This window comes from Carassius gibelio, chromosome B6 (genome assembly GCF_023724105.1).
Source record: "Carassius gibelio isolate Cgi1373 ecotype wild population from Czech Republic chromosome B6, carGib1.2-hapl.c, whole genome shotgun sequence".
Classification (NCBI taxonomy): domain Eukaryota; kingdom Metazoa; phylum Chordata; class Actinopteri; order Cypriniformes; family Cyprinidae; genus Carassius; species Carassius gibelio.
The window spans coordinates 348,095-355,806 of NC_068401.1; positions in this window are offsets into that span (position 1 = coordinate 348,095).

Consider the following 7,712-nt stretch of genomic DNA (forward strand, 5'->3'; position numbering starts at 1 on the left):
ATATGTTTATAAGCAACTAAAAAAGCACAAAAGTCAGGGCATGTCAAAACTTCTCCCGGACCCCCAAACCCCCTTAGACCTCAGAGGGTTAATTTAATTAAAACTTTCTTTTGGCTTTTGAAAACAATAACTGTAACCATCTGAAATTAATGACAGTAACTGGAACAGTAAAGACAAAATTGTTCTGTTTGCTGTGGGGTCAAGAAATATGTAAATATGATTAAAATATTAATATGAGACAAAACTACAGATTGTTACATTTTAATATTGGTGGAACAAAGATGTTTTACCAGCTAAGAAGTAAAACTACATTCACATATGCACACACAGGATTCATACATGCACACACATGATTCATAAATACACTTGAAGTTCACAGACCGCAAGCAGTTTGTAAATCAAGATATATGTGTGTGTGCATCAGAAATACATTTCTGAATCTTGTCCTGTGTATTGTGAATCTTGAGTGCATTTGTAAATGTTGTTTGCGTTTCTGAATTGTGTGTGTATTTCTGAATTTTGTGTGAATTTGTGAATTTTGTATGCATTTGTGAATCGTCTGTGCTTTTTAAATTTTGGGTGTGCATTTGTGCATTTTGTGCGCATTTGTGTATCCTGTGTGTGTAATTATGGATTATGTGTTTGAATGTATGAAGACTATGTGTGCATAAGTGAATGTAGTGTGTGCATTTATCTTTATTGAGACTCTTTTGGCTCAATACCTTTGACATTTTGACAGGTTGAACTTCCGGTAACCTTATGATGGATGGGCTGAACTTTCCGAATGAGTTCATGGGTAAACCTATGACCCTTTCCCATGCATCGATCATGTGGTTTTGACAGAAAGTTTTACCCTATTGACTTAGTTAGTTCTAAATCATGGTTTTGACAGCTAGTTTTAACGGTATATGAAAGACTCTCCACGCATCGATCATGTGGTTTTGGCAGAAAGTTTTACCCTATTGACCTAATTAGTTCAAAAGTCTAACGGTATATGAAAGACTCCCCACGCATCGATCATGATTTGACAGAAGCTGTTTGAACTTTGTGCCAGTTAGCTTGTTTGAACTTTGTGCCTGTTATACGGTTATGTGTGTGTGTGTGTGTGTGTGTGGTTATATGGCTTCTCCCCCCTCTCATTACGGTGTGTTCTACATTATATATATATATATATATATATATATATATATATATATATATATATATATATATATATATATATATAAAACATTCTATAATTTATATAGTCTAAAACAATTAAAGGTTTAAAACATTTTAGTTATTTCACATTTATATATAAAACATTCTATAATTTCTGTAATCTAAAACAATTAAAGGTTGAAAACACATTTTAGTTATTTCACATTTATATATATATAAAACATTATATAATTTATATAATCTAAAACAATTAAAGTTTTTTTTTAGTTATTTCATATATGTGACATTCAGTTATTTCACATTCATATATATATATATATATATATATATATATATATATATATATATATATATATATATATATATATATATATATATATATATATATATAAAACATCCTATCCTTTATATAATATAGATAATCTAAAAGCAATTTAACTTAGGTTGAAAAACATTCTGTTCTTTTAAAAAAGGTTATAAATTAAACTGTATAAAAAAATATACTGAAACCGACTGTTTCAGATAAAACAAGATCCATTCTACATTTTTAAGGGAGCAGAATGAGCTGTTTTCACACACCTTTGATCCTGACCCTCTGTGTCCCCACTGTCTGCGTCTGCACGCTACACTTCACTCTCGTCCGAGTTTACTACAAAATCATAATATCTTCAAAGACGTTTTTTAATTAAAACTAACGTATCTCACACGGGAGTACCATGTTTTTGACAGTTTTCTGACGGTTCACCTGCGAATTACGGTTGGTGTGTGGCTAGCATCTCTTGTACCCCTCTCTCTCCCTCCCATGCGTGTGTACTATACATTCGTCTCCAAGTCTTATTTTCTTCTTTTAATGAATATAAACACATTATACATTCACAAACAATATAAAACAAAACATTTACATTAGTTTTAGTCATCACTAAAAATATACATTTGGCCAGGATCGGGGAAAAAATATATAATTGAACAGAATGAAGAATATGGTGTAATTTTTTTTTACAGTCTATGTTACGGTGTCTTTAAATTAGATTATATTTCATTCCTGTAATAAAACATACATCAGTATTTTATCCGCTGTCAGTGACTATATTCATAAACTATGATATGCTGTTTTTATTTTATCTGGCGATAGAGATATTTTAACACTATATTCATAAAGTATGTGTTACTTGACTTAATATCGACGTGTCTAATGTCCCAATCACAGCCAGACTGTTTTGTATGAAATTTTTTTTTTTTTTTTTTTGAAAATATGACGCCATTCTGTTGAAAATACGTCCTGTTAACGCGTGCTTAGCTTTCCCTGCTTCAATGCTATGTATAGGATTTCAGAAAAAACAATTCTGCTCCGTTAAATTGACATTTTGCCACTGCGTTATCCGTTTGTTATCTATGAACACGACATCGCGGGGGTGTAAGCGCTCCCGGTTAGGAATGCACAGTTCTAATGGTCTTAGTGAAACGGCTTCATCCGGTGAAATTACTTCGCAGGGCATATTAATGATTATTGTATCAGGCCTAAACCTACCAACGCAGTAAACTGTAGTATAACTGATCTTTTTTTTTTTCAAAAGCTGTATAGTTATTTATTTTAACCGTACACCTACAGTACCACCACAATAAAGTGCTTTATGCACGTACATTTTTAATTAAATGTAGTTTTAAGAGATCTGAATTATGACTGCCCTTTAATTTAATCATAAACCGCATGTACCTTGTTATATCACTATAATATCCATGCCGCTATACAAATTTGTATTCTGATAAACTATATAAACAAGCGGACATACATACGCATGGACATATCAAGTTAAAAAGAGACTTATCTCTATTTTAAACAATAAATAAAATATAAAATTATATATGACGGCATGTTACTAAACCAGAACATACATTTTAAACAAGTATTCATCGTGTTTATAAAAACACATCGCAGTAACAGACATGTTACTAAACCAAAGCAAATAATTTATCATACATTTTTAATCATGTACTCAACATATACTTATACAACATATACAAACTCGTTTAAACATATTTTAAACAAAAAACTGATCATAAACGAAAATTACAGACATGTACAATCATGCTGATCACATATTTATGGATATTCAGACTTTTAGCCATTAATACGTTTTAGGGTAATGAAAAACACCAACGTCTGGGGATGCCAAAATATCCCCAGTCCCCCAAAACCCACTCAGACTCCAGGGGTTAAAGAATATGGAAATAAATAATTATATAATGACATCATCATCCTAAACCAATTCAACTTATTTTATAGCATAGTATATAAAATAAACATTTCTGATGATACATATAAAAAATTATCCCTTACATTTTTTTGACCGGTGAGAGATGTCCAAACATGAATGGAATATCCCCAAAATAAAATAATACTACTTAAAAAATAAAATAAAATGTTTAAATCATAAACAGAATCTCACAGGTCCTCGTAGTGAAAAGTATGTGAGACCTGAAGGGGTGCTTCACACACACACCCCACACGGCAAGGGTAGAGTTCCAGACCGCATGATCTAAGTCAATGGTGTACATTATTTCAAAGCTAACATTAATGTAATGTTTTTTAATAATCAGTTCCCCCACTACATCTGATGTAATTCATTACATCTGTTTAAATGTTTCTTAATTCAACAAAATTATGATATATATATATTACCTAAAATATTTTTATATTTTGATATAATATTATATAATAATTATTTATATCATATAATATATATGATTAAACTATATTAGATGCGTTATGCATTAATCACTTTAGATTCTTTAAAGTTCTTATTTTTAGCACGATCTTCAAAGTTTTAATACCATCTCTCTCTCTCCCTCTCTCTCTCGCTCTCTCTCTCTCTCTCTCTCTCTCTCCCACACACACACACACACACCGACAATGAAACATGATGCCAAAGTCTTTCTGTATGTTTTAAAAATAAAAACTAAAAATATTGATTTTGCTTTAAATGTATGCTACATTTGTTTGTCACAGCATAGACTGTGAAGTTTAGATGAAGTTGATTTATCTTTAAGAAGAAAGACCTTCGATTGTATTCAGTCATTAAAGATGGTTCAGGAGAGATGACTTTTGCGGACCCACACATCCTAGAGATGTAATTTGAGAACTGTGCTTTGCAACGGTCGTAAATACCTCCATTTAAAAGCAAAAATAAAATCTATAATATGACCACCTGTACATCTAACGGCTGTAGTTCTATTTTATATTAAAAGTATCCTTACTATCCATATTATATTATGTATTTAAAACAATATATTTAACCGGCAGTATCCCCCTAACGTTTGTTTTCCATCAGTTGTTTGGCCTTCAGCCTTTTTACGTTGTGCTTTTCATTTACTGTAAGATCGCTTTACACTAGTGTAATGAAAGTTAACTTTTCTTAAAGTTTATAGCTGTATTTTACTGTATCCCAATCCTTCTATCCTGTAGATTGTATGTGTAGTGTAAAATAACAAATATACATTTTGCTTAAAGTCACTAAAATAATTACACCTACAATTTGAAACGTGTTTAAACACATTGTGTGTCACTAAAGCAAGGCATGCCGTCTATCGTCTTATTTTTTTTAATAACCCGATGACCGGCATCATTTCTTCATATAATTTATGCACCAGAGTGCTTTTCTCACATGAGTAGAAAACCCTTTCTCTTTGGATGTGTTTGTCAGAAACATAATTTCTACATCAGAATTTTTTTTTAATGTACGACTGAACTTTTTTCATTCGACAGAAATACTATTTTCAAATTATTTACCCGGCCTATAACACTGTGTGTAAATGTTCTTACCTAGAACAGAAAACATACGCTTTGTCTATTTTGTAGGCATCGTGTAATGTTAAATGGTTTACTAAAAAACTGTGATCACCGGCAGCTGTGATTTTCAAAATGAAAGAAAGAAATGTACGAGCTAAGGATGTTTCAACTATTATCATCATTTCCTTTTGACCCGCATAAACCTGTAATTAATTTTCTATGCGAGTGACACAATATACAGTTCTCATACTATTGGTGTAAATAGCCGTGCTAAAACATTTATGACTATTTTGCAGGCCAGCAGATCATGTCAAGGGTGTTTCACATCTAAGAATCACAATGTTTTATAAATTACATTTTTCTTACACCTCGAGATTTAGCCGTATCAAGATTTTGGACGGCCGTTCGCAATTTGTTTGTCGGACCGTAAGTTTTTAGGCAATCTTTGTGCGGCGTCATCGTAAAAGGAATAAATGAAAATTAAGAAATTAAGTTACAGTTTTTCTCTTTGAGATTTCTTTTAGCGCAACTTTGTGTCTGTACAAAAAGTGTGATCGCATGAAGCATCGACGCAAAAATGAAGTCTAGCTGTTTTACACTTAAAACTATTACAACCTAAACAAATCAAACGGTACACTCGTTTAAGTTTGAGCGTGTTAAAGTTTCCACACTCTTGTTGAGATACATTTTATCCATAACCTTTCTTGTATTCAAGCGACCAAATCACTAAGAAAGAGAGTATAGCAAGAACGTTTACAATGCATATAGAATTCAGAATACAATTGTTAAAGTATTTTTATTTTTTTTTGTTTAATGTTGATTTGTAAATTCAATTTTTATTACTCCGTTAGATTTAGTCATTGTGTTCGGATAGCAGATGACACAATTCACATTTTGTTTTAAGACTCCTGTAAGTTCATGCTAACTCTCAAGAGAGCGGGGTGAGCGCATTCTATTCATTAAAAAAAAAAAAAAAATTAAACATTTGCCCAACCTTTTGTATTATTTTGACAAAACACAACACTACGACATTAAAGAATGTTATCAGTTCCTACGGCCATCTTCTTTGATTCATATAAAGCAACATCTCTGGTGTACGTGTGTATGTGCTAAACATCTTTGCTTCTCCACTTCTCCAGATTTGTTAGATGGGCTACCGTTGTAATACAAACACATTTGAGAACTACGACGTTCTCGCTTTTGTAACGGTTATAGAAAAATGCCGTACACACTTTTGCATTTCATAATTCAGTGATTTTTAGCTGTAATGAGCACGTAAGACAAAAATTGTCAACGTGTGACTTGTAAACATGTATAACTTTATTTATTTATTTTTACCAGAGATAGTCGACCGATCTGTTTACACGTTGTTTGGCAGTTTTCTGTTGAAGAGTTTTCTCTGACTGTGCTCAAACATACAGTGCCTGTTCATTGGAATTTTACGACATAAAAATATTGCCCCTACATCTAGAGCTCTTGTTCATATAGCCGATGACGACGTTCACATTTTACTCGTCGTACTTGTTTCAACATTTCCGCTTGACATTAAAGAGTAGGCCTATGCGTACTCACCTTCGGTCGTAAGCATTATCATTTACCGTGTGCTGAGATTTTTCTGCTTTGTCCACTTTTGACGGATTTGCTAGACGGACTATGTCATCTCATTGTAACGTGATTACGTTTAAGATCCATAAGATTGCACTACATTCACCTGAAAAGATTATAGATATAGTCTTTTATACAGGAAATGTGTATCAGAATAACAATTACCTAATAATGAAATCCTCTCTTCTAAACTATTGTGAAAACTTTTAATGCAACTCTGTAAATAGCTTTTTTTTTCTACTACTGTATACATTATTGTTTGGTTGTCTCTGTACAGCATTTCAATAAATAAACCGCTGTTGATAAGTTGTTCATTTAAGTGAGAGGCGGGATGATTTTGACTGTTTAAGTCATTCATTGTGCTTAAGGTCTGATTCGGAAACCGCCCCACGACTGGAACTGTGCATTGTCGCGTCTAAATGACCGTTCTTCCTTAAGAAAACACGAGGCGAGCAGTTTATGACATCTATTAATTCACTTCATTTTTTCACCACCGCAAATGTTTTGTTTAGCATACATATTAGTTTTAGTCAGTTACATAGGTGTCACGCATGAAGTGTATAGTTATTTTAAATAATTATGATAGAGTTACAGGTTTAGGTTAGTGGGGTGCCTGTAAGTGGTGAAAACTTCAAGCATCGTAGACGACGGTGTTACTCAAACAGCCCATAGCGTTATCTTTTAACAAACTATTGTATTGTGCGTTACTAAGACAAAATCTGTAACAGCGTTCATTAATATGTTGAAATGAAAATAAACATACAAAACTTTATAATGAATGTGAGTTCAATATAGCCTAACACCGCATAGACACATGTTTGTTCTAACGCTTTCGCCCTAAAATTGCGAGATTTCTTGACTTTGCCGTGTTTAACGTATGCTAGATCTCATCACGCAGCAGCGAACTGTAAACCACACACTTTCTCATCGCATTACGCTAAGAAACTGCACATGGTTAAAGCTATTACACCGTCTAAAGTTGTTAATGTACAAGCACAGTAAACTATTTCTACAAACATGATTCGGATTGTTTTCTAGTTTTGCCGACAACCTCTTTGTTCATTTCTTAAAATATTTTATCTTTTACGTTATCATTATACTATCCTAGTTTATATCAGATACAAGTTTGTTTCTTCATATTTCTCGCAAGTCAAACCCT